General features: G+C 55.0%; 1 long non-coding RNA gene across 2 annotated transcripts in view; it reads right to left on the bottom strand.

Annotated features, from left to right (window-relative positions):
• The window catches only part of LOC117196671 (uncharacterized), a 198,946-nt gene that overhangs the window by 137,078 nt on the left and 40,982 nt on the right, over nucleotides 1-20,886 (bottom strand). For both annotated transcript variants that reach the window (XR_007471912.1, XR_004476955.2), the window contains exon 2: nucleotides 1,323-1,524. This is a non-coding gene — a long non-coding RNA (uncharacterized LOC117196671). The remainder of the gene's footprint in view (nucleotides 1-1,322; nucleotides 1,525-20,886) is intronic.

Below are 20,886 nucleotides of genomic sequence, written 5' to 3'. Positions count from 1 at the left end.
CGGGGCTGCGTTTAACCCCTCTGCGTTGTTATTATTACCGCACAGGCCACTCCTAAAGCGCGCCCTGCGCTGGCACGGCGCCGGAGGGTCCTCGCACTTTTCCCACGCCTCGCACCGTGTCGCAGGGCCTGGAGTGACTGTGGCTGCTTCGTGGACGAAAGCCCCGTGACCCAGAGATGGGCAGGGAACCGGGAGCCAATCTCCCCTTGGCAGGCTCAGACCACAGCGGCCCCTTCCAGCGTCGCCCGCGGCGTCTGTGACTCACACCCATCCCCCGGGGAAGGCGAGCGGTCCGTCAGAGCCCTAAGATCTCGGAGAGCTCATATCAGTCTGGTTCTGCTCCCTGACACGCCTAGTATGCACAAAAATACTTTACCTGGAGAATCGTCTCAGAATTCTATCCATCAAAGAATTTGCCAAAGATTCGCGTGCACAGAAATGCACCAGACGCACACCCGATATGATCGCAGGGCTACAGGTGAGCGCAGCCCCTGGGGACCTGCCGCTCCGGCAGCCTCATCTTACAGACGAGGTGAATGAGAACCAAGATAGCGCCATCAAATACCCCCTGCCCAGATCTTCTTCTTTCCTGGAGGTGTCTGCTGGGAAAATGTCACTTTGGCCATGCGATAAAATCAGAGTTTCCTGGGCCCAGCACGACAGCAGCCTCAGATCATCCACGCAGACAGGACAGAATTTGAGACCGAGACCTGGGGAGCTCCTCCAGCCCCACACGGTTATCCAGAGACGTGCTCACAGATACTGGCAAGTCCTGTTCCCATCTGCTCCCCGACTCGGGTAAACAGAAACCTGAGGACTCGTCCCAAGGAAAACTCTAGAACGGACCTGAGTCCTGTTTCACTGACCTCGTGAGAAACCCAGGCAAATTTCAGGATCAGAAGGGGATTTGGAGCCACAGATACTCGGGAAGATGAAGAGCCGGTGTTCTCCTGTCCAGAACCCGCTGGCACACGGACTCCCCTTCTAAACCTGACCCTGCGGGTTTGCACAGTACCCTCCCCCGTTCCCCCTTCCCCCCCGATCCTGAACCGCATGGAGCCCCAGGCACCTCACACCCGTGTCTCTGCGAAGCTGCCTCAACTGTCACAGCCGCTTCTAATCCTGGGACACAGGCCAGCTGGTACCCGCTGGAGACCCAGGGCGGGTCTCTACCCCTCCGGGCCCCCGAAACCCCAGCCAGGGTTTCACCTGTGCTTTCTGCACCCGTCAATCATCTTTAGTGCTGGGTGGGCCAGGCTTTTCTGCAACTTTCTGCTTCCCTCTCTCTTTTAAACATCCACTCCTTGAGACTAGGGATGTACCTTATTTATTCTTCTCTTTCCAAGGCCAAGACACATGGTGGTCTCCGCAAATGGTCACGAAGAGTCAGGGTGTGGATTAGCCAGGCCCTCTGCTCCACGTTGGGGCGTACGGCAGGTCCTGGAAACCAGGAGGCCGGGTGATGGCTCGAGTCAGGCGTTAATTCAGCTGCATTCATTACAGTTCTCCGTGGAACGCCGCCAGCTAGACATTCAGAAGATTAAGGTCAGGATAAGATTAAAAGAGGAAAGAGTGAAAAAGGAAGGAAGGAGGAGGGCGGGATCTGCCGATCTGTTGCTCAGAGACTTAACGTCTATCAGTGAAAAATGTTTACAACATGTACAGAGAGAGAGAGAACTTAAAATATTTACCGCACACCTTCTGAAATATGCATCCGATATTACACAGAAAAACTACGAAAGGAAACAAATACAAGAGTAACAATTTACACTGCAATAAGATTCTATTCTTTAAAACGACATTACCTCAAATTTCTCTCAAGGGAGAGAAAAGTGCGTCCCCTAGTAAATACGAGATGCAAAGCGCGGTTTGTTTAAATTCGATTTACACACAGCTTTTCTGGGGACGATCAGTGAGGGACAGGGCAAGGCCCACGCACCAGACATGCAGCAGTAAGGGTCCTGGCCTGAGCTGGGGGGCGGGGGGGCATGGCCACTGGAGGGGCCTCTGCTGGACTCCGAGCCCAGGGTGTGGACGAATCCTGCGGGACGGCCCGGGACTCCAGGCTGTTGGAACCCAGAGCCCCTGCTGGGAAGCACTGGTCGCTCACTCACCAGCCCTGCCCCTCACCTTCCAAGGGGCTGGGGTCTTGGCCGGCCCAGGTGGCCTGGATATCACAGTCCCTTTAGTGCTTCAGATGGGCCGGCGAGCGTGGGCCCCGTCCAGCCAAGGACACGGCGAGGTCTGCGCTCCTGCCCGGGCTCACGTCCACTCAACCCACTTCCTCCTCCACGTGGGAACACTGGCTGAGGTTCTCCTGTGGGACGGGCATGTTATGCACGGCCAGCAAGCCCTGCAGGAAAGGGGCTTGGTGAAGTAGCAGCACCCAGAGAGTCGCATCGTGACAAAGCGCCACAGTGACACTGAACGGCAGGGTCGCAGGAACGGCCGAGGTCCAACCTGGTCCCTGCAGGTGACACTCAATGTACAAAAAAGCAGAAGCTTTCTGAAGAACCCGGTGCTCCGACACCTGTTTCATCCTCGTCCGTTGCTTTTTATTTTGTTTCTATGTAAATGCTGGTTGCCTGCACCACTGGGTCATGAGCCCAGTAGTTTGAAAATCACGGGCCGGGGTGACCTGGGAAGTTTTCCTGGGGAGTCACTGCTCTGGGACGGTGCCCAGGGTTGGGGTTGTGTGAGGAGAGCCCCCGGGGGCTCCAGCGCCCCCCGCCCCCGTCCTTCGCGCTCCTGAGGATGTTCCGGCACGTTGGCTCGGGGGGGGCCTCTCCCCGTGGGGTCGGCTGCCTGCCTGAGCCGGGGGTCCCACACAGTCCTGGATCTGCTGGCCTCCCAGCGCTCACAGACAGGCGGCCCGACCTCGGCCTGCTCGGTGGAAGTGGGCTGAGGTCATTGCACAAGCTCCCGCCTCGGAGGTTTGGGGATGGAAGAGATGACCGGCGTCGCCAGCGAGGCCAGAACCCACTGCAGGTGCTGGGTGGCGGTTATTTAAGGACGGGATCGTAGGTGATTTGCCCACATTTCCAGGACCAGCCAAGGGGCAAGGCCAAGAGCGGAGGCTGCTCTTTCGGCCTCTGGACGGCGTGTTTGCTGCCCCCTCGGCTGGTTGAGCTCCTGTTGCCGCTATAACCGACCTCCGCGTGGACTCTCTATCCTCACACGGTAGCATCGTCACGGTTCCCGTCACCCTACCGTCTCCCCACCACCCTGCTCCCCCCCGGAGCCCAGGGAGATCACCGCCAGCTGGAATGGCATACTTTGGAAATCAAAGTCTTCTTTCATCTGTCATTGGACAGCTAGTAAGTTTTCGAAGTCAAAGATATGGCTCAAATTTTAGCAACTAAATACACGTGAAGAAGAAAGTTATTACTCATCCAACTAATTGAATTTTGGAAGACTTGGCTTTCCCACTGAGTTGCATGGCCTGATGTTGATTTTGTCATAGATCCTGTCAAATAACACACAATACCATGTGTCCCATTATGGTAACGTATTTTAACACAATCGGTCAACCTCCTGGAGGTTAAAAAGCACTAAACTGAAATATCCAGAGCTATTGGGTCTTAAGATGGTATGGATGACATGAAGTTTTGAAATTTTTGTCCTCTAGAGCATTGCTGATTTTCAGAATGGACGTGTCCTGTTTACAAGAAACTCCCAAGATTCACGCAGCCTTGTGACGGTGACGGAAGAGGCCCCTGCTCGGCCCCCTCGACGGCTCCTGGAGGGGACGGCACCACCGGTCACTACGTCCCGTCCAAGAGGTCGTCCGAGTCGCCATGTTAACGAGAAGCTGCATGGCCCCTACTGCCCGGCAGGTCCTCACTGAGGCAATCACTGCCCCAGGACCTCGAAAGACAAGAATTCCATTTTTTAAAAATCTAGTTAACATATCAAAGAGCAGTAAATGTGCAAATTGCTGTTCCAAGGGCTGCTTTATTGCCTTTCCTTTTCAGATGTCCTCCGGCCCCTGCACCGGCCCCTCTGACACGGTTACTCACTGGCGGGAAGAGTCAGCTATTTATACTCCTCAGATGTTTACCTTCGTAAAGACACTTCAAAGAGTGCTTGCGGGGCTCTCCCTGGCCCAGCAAACACTTAAAACCTATTGCTGTGATGGATGGAGCCTCTCCCCAGATTTAATAAATAGACACCGCGGCCCCTGCTTCTCTCTCAGGGCAGCTGTTTTCCTAATGGGCTCACGGGTGGCCTGGCTGGCCCGGCTTGAGAATTAGGCGAGGCTGCAATGACGATCCAGGGCCTCCTTTTTATTCCTTCCCCCCGAGTCTCGCGTCTCAGAGCCGATGGTTTGTTAATGTTTCCCGCCAAGCATTCCACAATATTGACTTCATCTTTCTACAGGGGATGATTCCCATAAAGATTACTCGTTCTTCTTTTAATATCGAGCTGCCCAAATGGGTCAGATGAGCAGCCTTGATCGAGTAGAGAACGTAAATACATCTAAACTTCGCCTCACCAAACACGTAAGTTGCTCCGAAGGCTTGATGCCATCAGTAGCTCCCAGGAGGATACACGAGGGGCAGAGTCCGTCTGAACAACACAGATTTAAACGCTAACTAACACCAGCCAGGCTTCCCTTCTGCGGCCGCAGAGGGTTTGGAGAGGCACACGAGCAGGGGGCTTTGTTCAGGCAGTAACAGCATCGTTTCTCGATGTCCGTCATAACCGAAGGGCCCGAGTCACACTGTACCCAGGACCCTTTGGGACACTCACTCAGCTTCCTAATCTTTATATTATTAGCCCCTTTTAAAAATAAAGAAACTGAGGCTGGGCGAGGTTAAACGTCTTCTCCAGGATCACTCAGCAGCCTGACATCCCAACAAATTTCTGAACTTGGAATCATGCTCTCTGATCACCTGACGCCACGTCCTCCACGCGAGGATGACTGAGAAGAGGGGGCGTACCCTCCAACCACGCTCAGCTCCAAGACGCTAGTTCAATGCTAACAGAGCCCCGTGAGACGGAGGTGTGTTCCCTGCGAGGACAGGCGCCCCTAAGATGCTTCAGAACAGCCAGGGCTGCGCACTGCAACAACACAAAAGAATTTTGAATGGAGTCTATCATTTCCAAAGTTTGTTAGTTTCCTGGACTGAAAATCAACACCCAGCTGCAGCCACGTTGAGTCAGATTCTGTGGAGGGTTTTCTGCTTGACGCCAGCTGCCTGGTGCTTCGGACTGTGTTTCTGTTCCGGCTGCAGAGCCAGGGTTCCAGGAAGAAGCGTGAAGCCCGGTTACTCTAAATAGTTCCACCAACAGGAACCCCACCAGCGGGAGGACGGGACAGCACACGGCCAGGGCCACAGCAGACACCCCAGGAGGGGTGACTCGGGCAGTTAAATCCTCCAATGCCTGTGCATTGAGGGCAACAGAAGAAATTAATTCAGGAAATAAATGATGCTTTTGTGTCGTTTCTACGTACTAGCTAGTTCTAAGTTACTTAGAAATGTAACCACAGATGAGAAAAACTACAACTTGATCTTCCAAGAGAAAAAAGAAATGTTTGGCCAACCGGTGGTGGGTCAAACCCTGAAACCTTGATCGAGAGACCTGGCAAATTCCTCCGCAGATCCCTCCAGCCCCGGCCTGGCCCGGCCTCCAGCAGTGCTCGGGCAGAGCCTGAGCCCCTTCCCAGGGACCGAGTCACATCCAAGATGAGTCCCCAGGTTTTATTCAGAGGTTTTCCCGTGACTTTCCGTCTTGGAGTCACATGTGCGTGAGGATTGGGAAACGGATGGAACGGGGACTGCGTGTTCTCGACTCTGATGTCCCCTCTTGGGGTCACCAGGGCGGAGCAGCCCTTGGTACTTATCATCCCGTGACCCCAGCCATTGCAGCAGACGCACCTTCTAGAATAAAACCAGGGGCCAAGGCCACTGCTCTCGGTGTGTCTGGCACTGTCCTAGATTCCAAGAATAGGAACCCCACAGACCTCACAGGGGCCTGTGCAGTGGGCCCTGTGCTGTGCCCCTTTACACGTGGGGAAACTGAGGCACGGAGGTTAAGCCATCTGCCCGGGGCCATGTATCTCGTGGCAAAGCCAGCACTTGAAGCCAGAAGTCTGGCTCCTAGGTCGGTTCACTTAATTGCTGTGCTAGGCTCGTAAGTGATCTACTGGCCTAAGTGTCTGTGTCCAGAACCTCCATCCACTGGGAGCTCACGTGCAGACTAATCCAGAGCGTCCCGACCCACAGAGGTGAGTGGGTTTCCCCGGGCTGCTGTCACGCAGGGGACATTCCAGAAGCTTCCTTCCCTTACCTCGAGGCTCCAGGGTGCACTGCGGGGCTGCAAGCACGCCAGCCATCCCCCCTCATTTCACCACGGCCCCTCCTCACATCCAGGCTGCACCTCAAGGTCAAGCTGCCGTCTCCAGTCCCCTCTGTCCTCACATGGCTGTGTCCCTGGAAAGAGGCCTCATCTCTGTGGCTCCAGGACCCCCCATGCTGGTCCCCCCCCTTCTATGGTCTGTCCTCCGTCCGCTCAGCCCACATACCCCACTGGGCACCAACTGTGTGCCCGACACCTTACGGGCAGGAGAGCAGAGCCCCACTTGGGAGGGGCCCTCAGGGCCCCCCACAGAGGCAGGCGTGCGTGTCCTCTACCCTGTCAATGGCAGGGTAACACTGGGGACATGGGAACAGAAACCAGGGACCTGTCTCTGTGTCCAAACACAGGCCATTAACTCAAATCTTCAAATTAGTTCCGCCAAGTGGTGGTACGTTGTATTTGACTACTATCATCCTAAAAGAGAGAGATGGTTAAGATATTGTATGCTGGAATAAAATCCAAGTCCTACAATAGCAATTTTAAGACACTGTGATGATTATGTGGTTAATCCTATTGTCATTCAATAAACAGTATTTCTTTTTCTTTAAGAGGAAAGCTTGGGAGAAAAGGATATGATAAATTCAGTGTTAGGACAACGCTCTTTAAATAGACACCAAAACCGTAGAAAAAGTCAAATCCCGAAGGCTGAACAGAAGCAGCATCATCAAGGGTCAAATAACAATTGCTACGCACAGTAAATGTACGCTGACGTGTGCAGAAAGGGGTGTGTGTGTGTCTCTGTGTGTCTGTGTGTGTCTGTACTCCATAGCACGTTCATTTTGCAATCCTAAAATATAAGCGCAAGGGTAATAAATGAACTTAGCTTACCATGACATGAGTTCACTGGAAAAGACTGAACTTTCCGAAGCCCAAAGACAGCCAGTGGATGAAAGCGGGAGCCCGAGTCGGGGGCAGCTGCTCTCGCAGGCTGCACATTCTGCTTCAGGTGCGTCTGATGAAGGCATAAGTTGTAGTATCGTAGCTAAATGACAAAGTGTTTGTCGGGAACATCAGTTTGCAATTGAAATTCAAATTTAATGAAAAAGAGAAAAATCCTCATCACATCGCTAATGAAATGAGGGCTGTTGTGTGCATTCGGCTGAGAACCAGCCCTGAAGTCTCTAGGAAAATGCGGGTGTTGCTCCCCAAAGATGTGCTTCTTCTGATTTTACAGAAAAAGGAGGGGCTCCTGCTGGCCGTGTCCTTTAGGTCAAGTTGGACGAGAAGGGGCAGAGCGCTGCAGCGGCGTCTACACGGCCCACACAGCCTGCCCAGGCCTGCCCAGGCTCTTCCCTCCACCACGCAGACCCACGCTGCTCGCGCTTCCAAAACACTTCCCAGGCCGCTGCCCGAGGGCCACACCGCAGCCGGGCCAGGGCCACGCCCAGCGACCTCCCTCCACGAGACCTGCCGCCCGCTCCCGTAATGCTCACTGTCTGTGCTTTTTCCTGGGCGTTTGCGGCCTTCCCTGTCGTCTGTGGGCAGAGGACCTGGAGGGGGCGCTCACCAGGTGGCCAGGGACAGGCAACGCAGAAGCTGGCACTGAGGTTTGCTGTCACCTGAGGCGCAGGTGCGAGATCAATCTCGTGAAACCCCAGCAGGACCTCTGCCTGGAAACGCAGGTGACCAGCATCACTCCTCGGGTCCTGCACCTTTGAAAACCCAAAGCCAGAAGCCTCCTTTCACGACGACCCGAGGACAAGGACCCTGGGTGTCACGTGGAGCTCTATGCAGGGCGGGCGGGCCAGCTGGGGGGGACACTGGGGGGGCGGGGCCTGGAAGGCCGCCAGCGGGGCACCAGCTCTGCCCCACACTTGGGCCATAAGGAAGGTGCAGGAGGGCAGGCATCTCCAGAGGGGCCGGCCATCACAGGCTTGTCCCCTGGACGTAGCCCAGTCCCACCATCCTCCACAGAACCTCGTCCTGGAAGCGGAAGGTGCCGTCCCCGGCAAAGCAGAAGCTAACGAGAAGGGCCTGGCCGGTGCCTCGGGGGACATCAAGGTCCCAGGTTCCACTCCCCAGCCAGGCCCACCCCTGGGTCTGGTAAGGATCCAGAGGGCCTTGCAGGAGGGTCTGCGGAGTCAGAGGGACGTCCGGGACACCGGCGCCCTGCCCCGCGGAACATCTGCATCACAGTGCCATAAAAGGTCAGTGGCATGAGCGCAGCCCGGCCGACGCGGGCCAGGGCCTGTTCCTGACCGGAGGCTCCTTCAGGACCTCGGGCTCATGAGCGCGGGCCCCGCCAAGGGACCCCCTCAGACACCGCACAGGCTCAGGGGATGGTGTGCAGACACCCCCAGGGATGAATTCTGCACGGGAGAAAATAGAGGTCATTTCTGTTTCAACTGAACTGATCGGTTGGAATGCAGGTACAGCCGTCAAAATCCAAGACGCGCCATTTTTTTTAATTTTTAAATATATGAGAATTTGCTCATCTGCACCAGAGGTGCCACGGCCCGGCCTCAGGCCCCTCCCCTCTAGCCCCGACGCTGCCCCACACACCCTCAGCTCCAGGCAGCCGGGGGCCAGGCCTCGGCCCGCGTGACAGGCCTGGCCCGTGGCTGCGGTCGGAGCACTTGCTTCCCCACCTTCCTAGGGCGACACTTGAACAATTCAGATTTGGACACACGAACAGCTGCCGTTTCCGCGTCCCCTCCCTGTGGCCTCCGCCAAGGCGCCTCCCTCACTGCCCCCTCCTGTGGGCTTCTTCCTGCTTCTCCGGCCCCTCATCTTTCTCTTTTTCACTGTAACACGATATACTGCCTTTTTTTTAAGGGCCATATAATCTTATTTCTTCTCTTTTGTGACTATTTCAGAAAGAACCTAATAACCATCTATGACCTAACAGCTCAGGGTAATCAGATAATAGACACAATCTCGTGGGATTTTTTTTGATTTCTGGGAAGAGGAAATGTGTGGTGCTTTGGGGGCTTGGTTCCAGGATCTGGACCCTGCCCCAAAGCTCCCGGAGCGCAAGCCTGATGCTCAGAAAACTGCAGAATCCAGCTGTCTGGAGCCCTCGTGTGGGTCCCTAGAGGTGAAGTGACCTGGTGTCCTCACGCACACGACAGCTGCTGACGCACGAGCCGCGGGGCAGGCGGGCGGCCAGCCACAGGGGCACGGGGAGAGGGTGGGCAGCCCACCGCAGCCTGGCCTGAACTGGCAAAGCAGCGTCAGCACAAAGTCAGGAGGGCCCTTTCGTTTGAGGGGAGCGATGCTGTCTGGGTGAAGCGGCCTCCAGTGCGATCATCCCCAGGGGTGTGTCCGAGAAAGCGTGGGGAGCACATCCTCTGCCCCGCGGCTTCTCCAAGCTCCACCGGTAACTGGCTGTTTGTACCTGGGCTGGGATCTTCGAATGCAGGGCTGAGCTGTCAGGGCCTCAGAGTGCAGGGCTGAGCTGTCGGGAGCTCGGGGTGCAGGGCTGAGCTGTCCGGATCTCGGGGTGCAGGGCTGAGCTGTCCGGATCTCGGGGTGCAGGGCTAAGCTGTCCGGATCTCGGGGTGCAGGGCTGAGCTGTCGGGAGCTCAGGCTGCAGGGCTGAGATGTCGGGATCTTGGGGTGCAGGGCTGAGCTCTGTCGGGAGCTCAGGGTGCAGGGCTGAGTTGTCGGGATCTCAGGGTGCAGGGCTGAGCTGTCCGGATCTTGGGGTGCAAGGCTGAGCTCTGTCGGGAGCTCGGGGTGCAAGGCTGAGCTGTCCAGATCTCGGGGTGCAGGACTGAGCTGTCCGGATCTCAGGGTGCAAGGCTGAGCTGTCCAGATCTCAGGGTGCAAGGCTGAGCTGTCAGGAGCTCGGGGTGCAGGGCTGGGCTGTTGGGAGCTCGGGGTGCAGGGCTGAGCTGTCGGGAGCTCGGGGTGCAGGGCTGGCCTGGTGCTGTCGGGCTCCTGTGCTCTTCAGCGGTCAGGCCCCACCTTTTCCGTGTGTGTGAGCCGAGGGACCCTCCTAGTCCTTGGAGGCAGCTCACGTCTAAACCACCTGTTCTGTCATGGGAACCTCCCCGCAGGGTCCTCCTGGCTGCCCGCAAGGTGGTCGCTGACTGACGGGGATCAACACATCCATCTCAAGTTCAGGACACACATAGCAGCAAGTAGCATGGCAAGCAGAGCTCCGAGGGCCAGTGTGAAACCACACAGCCCTGGAGACCAGGGGTCCCTGTGTCCGAGCTGTGTGCTGGTCTCTGCTGCTGCTCCGTCCACGAAGTGATCATCGCCCTCGTGTGGGAAACAGCACTTGCATCCAGTCACTCAGTGGAAATCCATGAGCTCGCTGTTCCCGCACACGCACAGAGCACACATCCTCTCTAGTCAAAACGAATCCCATTCTATGTCCCGAAGGTCGCTTCTCATTAATGGAACCATTGTAATTAAGAATAGAAAAAATAAATGCAAGAAATGTAAAATTCAAAAGTCCAATTGCCGCTGCAAGATGACTATTAGCCTCCTGATTACATCCACTTCTCACCTATGTTCCTGGTCGCCTTGTCATTAGCGTGGCCCCTTCCCATCATCACCGGAGTCTGAGATTTACGAACCATGAACTTCCTGAAAGTGAGAGCCATTATCCGAGCTGCGTCCACTTGACCACGAGTGAGCCCAGGAGTGAGCCCAGGAGTGACCCCACTTGCCAAAAAGGAGTCATGAAAACGGGGCTGGCGTCGGGGAGGGCGAGCGGGCTGTCCCCACTCACCTGGGAGGCCGTGCACCTGGGCATCAGCGTGGAGGCGGGTCACTCACATTCTGTACCTTTGGGAAAAGTTGGGCTTCTTTCAGGTGGTTTACTAAATGCTCATTCTCTTTAAAAACTCAACTTGGTTCCCACTCTATGCCCACTGTTGGGCGGACGAGGGCTCCCAGTTTGTGACTCAGAGACGCCACCCCCGCAGAGCTGCCAGGTGTCAGGGCACCACGGTCCTGCTGGCGTGGCCGCCGTCAGCTCACTCGAGCGCACAGGGCCCTCGGAGCCCCTCCGCCGCCCCCCGCCACCCCTGCAGCCCACGACAATTAAATCTGCGGGTGGAGGGAAGTCACTGCATGCCTCTCCACTGTAATTGTAACTTGTTGCCGATGTCGAGCTCCGACAGGCTCCGTCTCGTCTGCCCCTCGGCACCGTGGCATTTATTTATAACCTCAAGAACATCTCAAACCCAGCAGCTGGCACGGATGCCAGGGTGGGTGATGGATACACCGTGGGAAGTTAGCCAGGCAAAGAGCAGAACAGCGGACGGTCGTGTAAATTTCCCAGAAACGTCACAGGTGGCCTCGGCAGAGACGCGCACGAGGGTGCTGCTTCCCCGCCTCAGCCCACGTCCACGGGGTCTGCAGCTCAGCCGCCTGCCACCCAGGCCCCCGTCCCTGCAAGCGCGGAGCTCTCCCCCGGCTTTGAGTCACCTGCCCATCCTCACCCCACCTTTTCTCTCCTTTTTCTCATGGGCCCCTCTGCTCGTGACTTGCAGCGCCAACCTGCAATATTTTATATTCCCTCTACCCGCCAAGGTGACGCTTCACAGACCTGCCACGTGGGAAAATGGTCAAAGACGCCACAGCCTTATGCAGAAAAGAGCCTGGCACGGGGCAGGTCTCAGACGCTCACAATGAAGATCAAAGCAAGTGAGTCCCGCCACGTCCACCTTGACGGCGAACACAGACCGAAGATTCTATCCAGTCCTGCTTCGTCTTAAATAAAGCCTGAGCCATGTAGTACCCCTGAGGAAATTATGAGAAGTGAGGCTAGACGCCAGGTATTTGAAAGATGAATCACTCAGATTACAAGAAAATTTGCATTTTACGTATAATATGCCACTTTCAGTAACTTATTATTGAGCTTTGCAAAATCACACTTTATCATATAATTTAATGCACAAATTGCTACTATGCTTCCCGCGATTGCATGGGCATCTTTGGAGTGTGAGAAAGGGAGCATAGTCTTCGGGGCAAATGATTCCTATTCCTGCCGATATGCGGGTTAGTGTGTTCATCTGAGAAACGGGTTCATTGCCCCCAGCCTCAGCAGCACATTGCAGTGGCCTCTGCTGCTCCGAGAAGGGCCGTCCGTCCGTTCTGAGGCCCCTGTGTGTCCGTATGTACTTTATCAGGGCCTCGGCTCTGAGGGGTAGTCAGCCAGCTTCTGACAGAAGCTGCTTCCTTCTGCTGGAGCGTGGTCCTTCACTGCGTCTCCAGGCAAACCACACTGTAGGAGAGCGTGTAATGGTGGGAAAGGCTTACAACATGGTAAATGGTTAGAGCGGGAGCCACGTTCCCAATGTCACAAAAACACGAAAGATACAAATGCACACGTATAAGAAGCCCTGGAGGAGACACAGCACATCCTCAGGTCGGTATCTCTGCCCGTTCCTCCTCCTTTGTGCTTCCCGACCTCTCGAGACCTCTTTCTTGCCGCATGCAGTACATTCAACCAGAGAGAAACAGTGAACGTCGCTGGGTGTGTTTTCCAAGGACCACACCTCCTCCTGTCCCCATCCCATCCCCCGGTTTGAGTAGAACCCCGCGGATTTCTGCATCACTGAGAAATACTCTTATTAGAGCTCGATTGCTGAAAGAACCAAGAACATCATCCTTCCTTCTGCCGTAAGAACAAGCAGAGCCCACTTCCTAGCAGAGCCAGAGACCACAGGAACTTTGTCCGCCGGGGGCGGGTGCCGGTCCGGAGGAAGCAGGCATCGGAAGTGGAGAAATAGGCCAGGGAGGAGGTTCCCGGTGGGACCAGGAGAGAACATCAGGGAGGAACATTCCGGCGCCTCGGGGGGCCTGGTCCGCACTCCCTGCCACACTGGCTCGTCGTCCCTGTCAAAGCCGGGCCGCAGGTGTCAGACGAGCTGGTGATGGGGGTCAGCTTGCACAAAGCCAGCCACCAGGCGTTCACAGCCTTGGTTCCAGCTTGAGCACAAAGGGCCAGACACGGACAGCCCAGCACCCCATCCAGCCTGGGTCCCCAGACGCCCCGCCTGGCCCACAGAAGGGATGAAGGTGAAGTCGGGCAGGTGGACGAGAGGCCCGGCGCAGGGGTGCGTCTCGTGCTGCGACCACAGTCTGTGCATATCCTGGTCAGGCTGAGAAACCGATTCAGGGCGAAACAGACCTCGACTGGTTCCCTGGAAAGTGGCAGGGCCTGTGATGACACAGTCCCAGTCTTAGGGAAATGGGTGTTAATTGCCGTCTAGACGTTTTATTACACAGAGAGGCACTGGTCACTGACCATCTCTCTCTTTACAGAGAAACCCTGGGTCAGCTGAATCGTCTGTCCCAAGGATAAGAGCCCAGGCCCGGAGCGTGTGGACTGAGAACTCAGAGCCCCACTCACCAAATTCCAGGAGAAAAGCAGGGGCAGGTTGCCTTGGGGCTGGGGACCAAGTCCATCCGTGGGTAGAGACTTCCCTGACTGTGAAACGCAGACTAACCCACTGTGGCTTCCAACAGGTCCCAACACGCGTGTGGCTTCTTCTCAGCTTCCGTACTATTTTCTTCTCATCCTTCGTGCACTCGTTTTTTTTAATCACTTTTCAACCACCCAGTCCAGAGGCACGGGCCTTGTTTGGAGTTTGAGATGTAACGGTGAAAACCGTGGCAAGGGGCTTTTCTTCCTTCTCAGACGGGGTCGGGGCCGGCCTGCCCGCTCCCGGACACTTACCCTCCACACCGCCCTGCTCTGGGCCCAAATCACGGGAGGGACCACACCAGGCTTCCCGTGGGTTCTTCCTCCTTCAAGCATAACTGCAAAAGAAGAGGCAGGAGGGAGGCCGGCGGCGGGATCTCCGGCGAAACAGCACGCGAGACTTTCCTGCTCCTGCGGGGTCTCCTCAAGACCCTCGCCCATGAGGGCCGCCAACCACACCCGGGGACCTGAAGCGAACTGGAGCCTTTCCTCCACCTTAAATGAAGGCCCTGTGGCCACTCTCCAGGCCTGCCCCCCCGCGGCCAAGCCTCTGGCCGTGGCCCACAGGACACTTCCGAAGCTCTGCAAGGCCTCTGAGCAGCCCGGTGCTCCCAGAGCCTCACCCCTGAGGCGGCCCCAGGCCCCTACGTGCACGTGGAGGGTCCCCGCCGGCCTGAGGGGTCCCCCCGGGCCACCGCCGGTGCAGACCTCACAACCGGTCAGGTTGCTCTGCACCCACAGACTTGGGAACCCGTTCCCTTGGCTCCTTGGCGATTCGCAAGTGCCAGTCAGCAGGGGGTGCTGGCATCGATGCGGTGGAATCAGATTGCATTCCGGGGTGCTCTCGGGAAGGGCAAAGGGCGAGTCACAGAGGTCTGCAAAGCCATCTCAAGACTGAACATCTGTAAAACGCTGTAGGCCCCCCAAAAGGGGGATTGAGATCAAGGAAAGGGCCCCGGGGCCCCGGTGGTACCACGTGACACCCAAGTACTTCTCCCCGACTTTGCAACTGGCAACCCCGAGTCAGGGTCCACAGGCTCCCCGTGACCTCAGCCACATCCACTCTAAAAACAGTGCAGGTTCTTTGTCCCAAGCACCAGAGTTCTGAGTCTAGTCCTGTGTCTTGCTAATTAGGGAACGTCGCCTCTTGCGTACTGCGGCTCCAGGGCACGAGCGACCTCGTCACCCTTCGGTGTGAGGCCGGGCATCTGTCCATTTCATGGAGAACCCCGTCAAAGGCTGTGCACGTGTTCCGGCTGGAAAATGCCAAAGGCGGTGGGAGAGGGACGTGTCTCTCAGATTATCCGCAGAATGAGCGTGTCTCCTCAGTTGTGTGAAGGGCAGAAGAGGCCAGTTCTGAGGGTCCTGCCGGGAGCAGGGACCCTCCTGCAGCATGCCCAGGTCCTGTCCAGAGCCCCGCCTTCGGGAAACCCACCTCAGGTGTGTGTTTACTGCCTGAAAGCACTGAAGAAAGCAGAGAATTTTTTTACTCAAAGAAAAATGCTCTTGATTTGATTTTTTTCTTGTTTTTAACAACTTTGTAATAATATAACTTACAGTCAGCCCTCTGTATCAATGGGTTCCCCATCCATGGGTTCAACCAACCTCAGATGGAAAATATTCAGAAAAAAAGATTCCAGGAAGTTCCAAAAACCAAATTTGAATTTTCCGTGTGCCGGCAACTATTTACAGAGCATCGACATGGTATTAGGTATTATAAGTAACCTGGAGATGACTGGATGTCTGTGGGAGGACGCGTGTAGGTTAGATGCATACACTGGGCCATTTGATCTAAGGGACCTGAGCATCTTCGGATTTGGGTACTCAAGGGGATACTGGAACCGATGTCCCACAGATACCAAGGGACGACTATACATCCCATAGTCTAGCTTCATGTGCACGTTCAATGTTTCCAGTATATTCTTGGAATTATGCAACCGTCATCACATGCTAATTTTAGAATATTTTCATCACTCCAAAAAGAAAGTTTATACCCATATGAGCAGTCACCCCCATTCCCCCACCCACCCTCTGGGCAACGACTAATCTACCTTCTGTCTGGACATTTTAGAGAAATGCTGTCACACAATAGATGGTCTCTCCTGGCTGGTTTCTTCCCCTGAGAATGTTTTCAAGGTTCATTCCTTTTTATGGCCAAACAATACACCATCGTATGGACGGAGCCCGTGTCGTTGATCCTTGATCAGCTGATGGACACGACATCTGGGTTGTCTCGACTTCGGGGCTCTGGTGAGTAAAGCTGCTGTGAACGTTCTCCTGCAAGCTTTGTGTGGACACACGTGTTCGTTTCTCTCAGGGTTCTCTCCTAGGAGTGGAATCTCTGGGTTGTGCGGTAACTCCACATTTCACATTTTGGGGAAACTTCTGTTGACTTTTATAGCTGTTGAACTCCAGGACTGCCGAGAACACCTTTCCTTTTGCGAGCTCTCTCTGCCTCTCTCTGTTTGTCTATCTGTCTCTGTCTCTCGCTGTCTCTGTCTCTGTCTCTGTTTCTCTGTGTCTCTCTGTCTTTCTGTAACTCTCTTCTGTCGCTCTGTCTCTGTCTCTGTCTGTGTCTCTCATTCTCTGAGAGATCAGCCCCTGCTGGTCTGCAGCTCTGGTTCTCGTCTGCACATCACAAAACTACAGCAAGACCCTCCAGTTCTGCAGCACGAAGTCTCTGGACGCCCAGGGGCACAAGTCTCAATTAACCCGAGTTAACCCAAGTGTGGCCACAATGGCCCAGGACAATGGGTGTTGTTTTATTTCTTAATCCTCCGAGGGTCCTGAGAATGGGCCCCAGCTTGAAATGACCTGAGAGGCACTTGCCCCAGACCCAACTTGAAGCGTCTCAGTGACGCAAGGGCTTTTATCCCTAAGCTCTGTACATTCCTTCTACGCATAATCTGTTCCTAACAAGGTACCTGCTTTTGCTAATTCTTTTCTTCTGAAAAAAGCAGTGGAAAAGGAGTTGATGTTTTACAATTCACGTTTGCAGGAAGAAAAATTACTTTTCAACAAGCAAAGACGACGAGAAAGGGGGTGACTTGTGCTCAGTCTGAGATGCAGCGATTTTGTAAAATCCTTCTTTTCACTCGCAGCTTTGCAGAAACAGCCCCTCCCGGCTTGAGTCCTGCAAATGCCCTGCTTGCTGAGCCGCTGTCCTGAGCCAGCAAGCCCCTTCCCAGCTACCGAATGTCAGAGTTTTTAACCAAGTCATCAAATGAGTAAACGAAGTCACTGTGCAAATAGGGCCACCAGCCGCGGGATGGTTTCTGTCGCTGGACAAGGAATCTTCCCAGAGCAGCAGTCACCGTGTGTGGGGGTGGAGCCCACCTCTGTCCCCACGGGGCCCGCAGCTCCCTGGAGAGGCAGGGTCCTCAGGAGCTGCCCGTCCACTGGGCGTCCTGTCCACTCCTCTCTGGACCCCAGGTCTCCAGGGAACCAGTGTGAAGCCCTCCCCGGCTGTTCCCAGGGGAAGGCCCAGCATGCGACCCCACAGAGGCCACCACAGCCAGAGGCCCCAGCCTCACCTGGGTGCAGAGAGGGTCCCCACCCTGGCCGGGCCGCACCAGGGCCAGGCCCAGCACGTGCGGGCTCCTGGGATCCATCCCGGACCAAGCAGCGTCCTGCCCTCGCGCAGCGTGTGTTTTACAGGCTTCACTGAGGTCGAATCCTCTACAGCCTAAGTCAGTAACGTACCATCAGGTGACAGTACCCGCAACAGTAACACCCTTGGTTCATGTTAATTGAGCATCTGCTGTGCACGAGACCTTCCATCTCAGTTCTGACAGCAGGCCGTGGAGTGGTCATTCTGTCCATCAGTGGGCCTTTCGTGCTTCCAGGCTCCCCTCCACACCAGGGGAAAGAGAGGGACAGGACCGCAGCCTCTGTGGACAGACTCATCAACAGAGTAACGCAGGAGTGTCTGAGCTGCCATCCTGTCCTCAGGTTCTCCACAAACGCTCCCACCCCCATGACATAATCACCTCCCAAAGGCCCCACCTCCCAACGCCATCACCTTGGGAGTTGAGATTCCAGCCTATAAATTTGGAGAAGGGGCCACAAACACTCAATCTATGAGAGCCATACCCAGATATTTGGTCACACGCTATTCTAGATGATCTGGGAAGGTATTTTTTTGGATGAGATTAACATTTAAGTCTCTACTTTGAGTAAAGCAGGTTGGTCTCCATAATGTGAGTGGGCCTTGCCCCGTCAGTTGAAGGCTAATCCCCCAGAGAGCAGGGACTGTCCCAGCAGACAGCGGTCAGACTCGAGATCTGACCTTCCCTGGTCTCCAGCCGGTCCTACCGATGTTGGACCTGCAGCCAGAGCTACCCAGGCGCTCAGTCCCTCTCTCCCTCTCTCCCTCTTTATATACGTCGTTCTCTCTCTATATAGGCTCTGTTTCTCTGGAGAACCGTTGCTAATATCTTCATATGTACAAGATTTTCCTTAAACCATCATGCTTATAAAATCTAAACCAAAAGAAAGCAGATCAAAGGTAAAGGAAATAATTTGAAATCAAGATGTAAAAATGGACTACATATTCCACTGTCTCAATGTTTCTTCTTTAATATTTTCAAAGAAGAATGTAAAATATAGATAGGTAATTTCTGATTTCTCTTAGCTTAAATCATGTGTGAGATCACAATTTCTGGACCAGAAACTTTTAAGTTTCCTTTCCAAATTAAGGTTCTCAGTTTTATGACTAATTGGGTTTAGGTATTAGGTAGTATTGATCATTAGAACCTTTTTAAGTGAGTTCTTTGGAGCAGCAATCATCTTGTAACATAGAGAAATATCAAATCACTATGTTCCCCACCAGGAACTAACATAGCGTTGTAGGTAAATTATACTTCAACAAACCAACCAACCCATAAAGAAAGAGATCAAACCTGTGGTCACCAGAGGTGGGGAGTTTTGGAGGGGAAACTGGGAAAAGGTGGTCAAAAGGTACAAACTATCAGTTATAAGATAAATAAGTACTAGGGATGTAATGTACAGCATGATAAATATAGTAACACTGCTGAATGTTACACATGAAAGCTGTTAAGGAAATAAACCCTAAAAGGAAGAAGTAGTTTTTCTCCTTTTATTTTGTATCCGTATGAGATGATGGATGTTCACTAAACATACCGTGGCCATCATTTCCTGATGTCTGTAAGTCAAGCCGTTATGCTGCACACCTTAAACTTGCAAACTGCTCTGTGTCAATTTTATCTCAATAAAACTGGAAGAAAAAAAGTGAGTTCTTTGGAGGATGTTTCTTTCCCTTTCCCAAACGTGAATCCAGAAACTTAAGAGTGTAAACAGCTGGACTACTGCATATCTCATAGTTTATATCTACCTATATATTATCTTTTCCCCAAAAAAGATTTAAGGCAACTAGCAAAGATGCACACAACAGACCAAAACGTTATAAAATACTAAAAATGAGGAAAATGAAATTGAGAGGAAATAACGTGGAAACACACAGCAGAGCGAGGAGGGAAGGGGTTCCACTTGTCTGGGACCCAGCTCCTGTCCTACAACCGTGTCGGGGCCACGCGTGTGGGTAACGGGATGCCCAGGGGGCACCGAGAGGGAAGAACCCGCCAGGCAGAGCCGGCGTGGAGAGAGCCCGGTGTCCCCACATCACGCCAGACACGGCCCTGCTGGGAGATAGCCCCCAGGGAGACGCGTCGCATGTGAGCGATTCCATCTCCCCGTCACCTCTCATTGGTTTGGGGGGGGCTCCTGACCCAGTCGAGAGTATCAAAGCCTGACCACCGACCTACGACAGAGATGCGCGCCTGCACACTCCTTGGCTACATCATCTGAGTGCAGAAGTTCCAAGAAAAGGAGGCAGTTGACAGTTGGAGCTGGAAACCTAAGGCATCGGGTGGTGGCCAAGCTGTGAGGCGTCGTGTGGGTGAGGTGGGCTTCGCAGAGACAGGAGAGAGGGCGAGACGGAGACAGGGAGAGAGACACAGAGCGAGACAGCGAGGGCCAGCGGAGACGAGGAAGCACAGAGCGAGACAGCGAGGGCCAGCGGAGACGAGGAAGCAGGGGACAGCCTCTCAGGATGCCCTCGGCTCTGGTGCTGGCGTCAGGTCCTCACTGCCCCAGGGAGAAATGAACTGAGGCCATCCTCCCCCGACGGCTGTGCGGCTCTGCTCGCGCCTTCGAACGGCCCGATGAACGTGTTAACTATAGGAAAGCACATCCTGGGAAGATACAGACCACAATGGCAGGAATTTCTCGCTGGTGGAAAATGTGATTTTCATTCTTTTTGTCTCTCTCCTGCCCCTGTACTTTATAGGTTGTCAGTACCTTTGTCATTAGAAGCATCAAGTTCTCTGAGCACGAGCTGTTTTTCACCCTCGGGACTGACATCAGATGTGCAGTCGTGCAATCAGGGCAAAACCCAGGTGGATTCGGCAGCGGCTGCGAGCAGCACCCCCGGGGCACCGGGCGGGGGCGTGGAGACGGGCGCTACCCGGGGAAGCCAGAGCCCCGGGGTCACTGTCAGGAATGACCACAGTCAGAGCTGGGGACATGGGTGTGGATGGACACTGGGGGCAGGAGAGGCCGTGACCACACGCAGGGCAGGAGGGGGGCCACCGCGGGGCCAGAGCACAGGCTCGGGACACCGCCTGCGGATGCCCACATGGGAGGGGGAGGGGCCGGGGGTCCCGGGGGCCTCCACGCCCCCGCACGGGGGGCCCGTCACCCGTGGGATCGTAACCGCAGGGGAGGCAAGTCCACAAGGCCTGTGTGAAGAAAAGTGAGCCTGAGGCTACAAGTGCCGACCACACCCACCATGGGCCCGGAAAGGAGATGACAGCATCCCTGCCACGGTGAGCCATCACACCCGGAACAAGTGCCTGAACGGGGACAGCAGGCTGGGACCCCCACCCAGCAGGCAGGTGCACACGGGCTCTCACGGCAAGGCCACGGCTGACCAGGCGACAGGCCCCGTTATGACCCGCAGATCACAGATGAGGGAACCGACGTGCAGTGCGTGCCCAGGGCCACCCGACCGACGGCCCGTGGGGCCAGAGTTGAGGACAACTGAGAGGAACTCAAAGGGGGTGCGGGGCTCTAGATATGAGCAGCAGTCGTTCTCACAGAGCCCTTCCTCAGGTTCA

This window comes from Orcinus orca, chromosome 15 (assembly GCF_937001465.1).
Source record: "Orcinus orca chromosome 15, mOrcOrc1.1, whole genome shotgun sequence".
Lineage (NCBI taxonomy): Eukaryota > Metazoa > Chordata > Mammalia > Artiodactyla > Delphinidae > Orcinus > Orcinus orca.
Note: the sequence above shows the minus strand (reverse complement) of the source record. Positions and strands in the feature narration are given on the sequence as shown.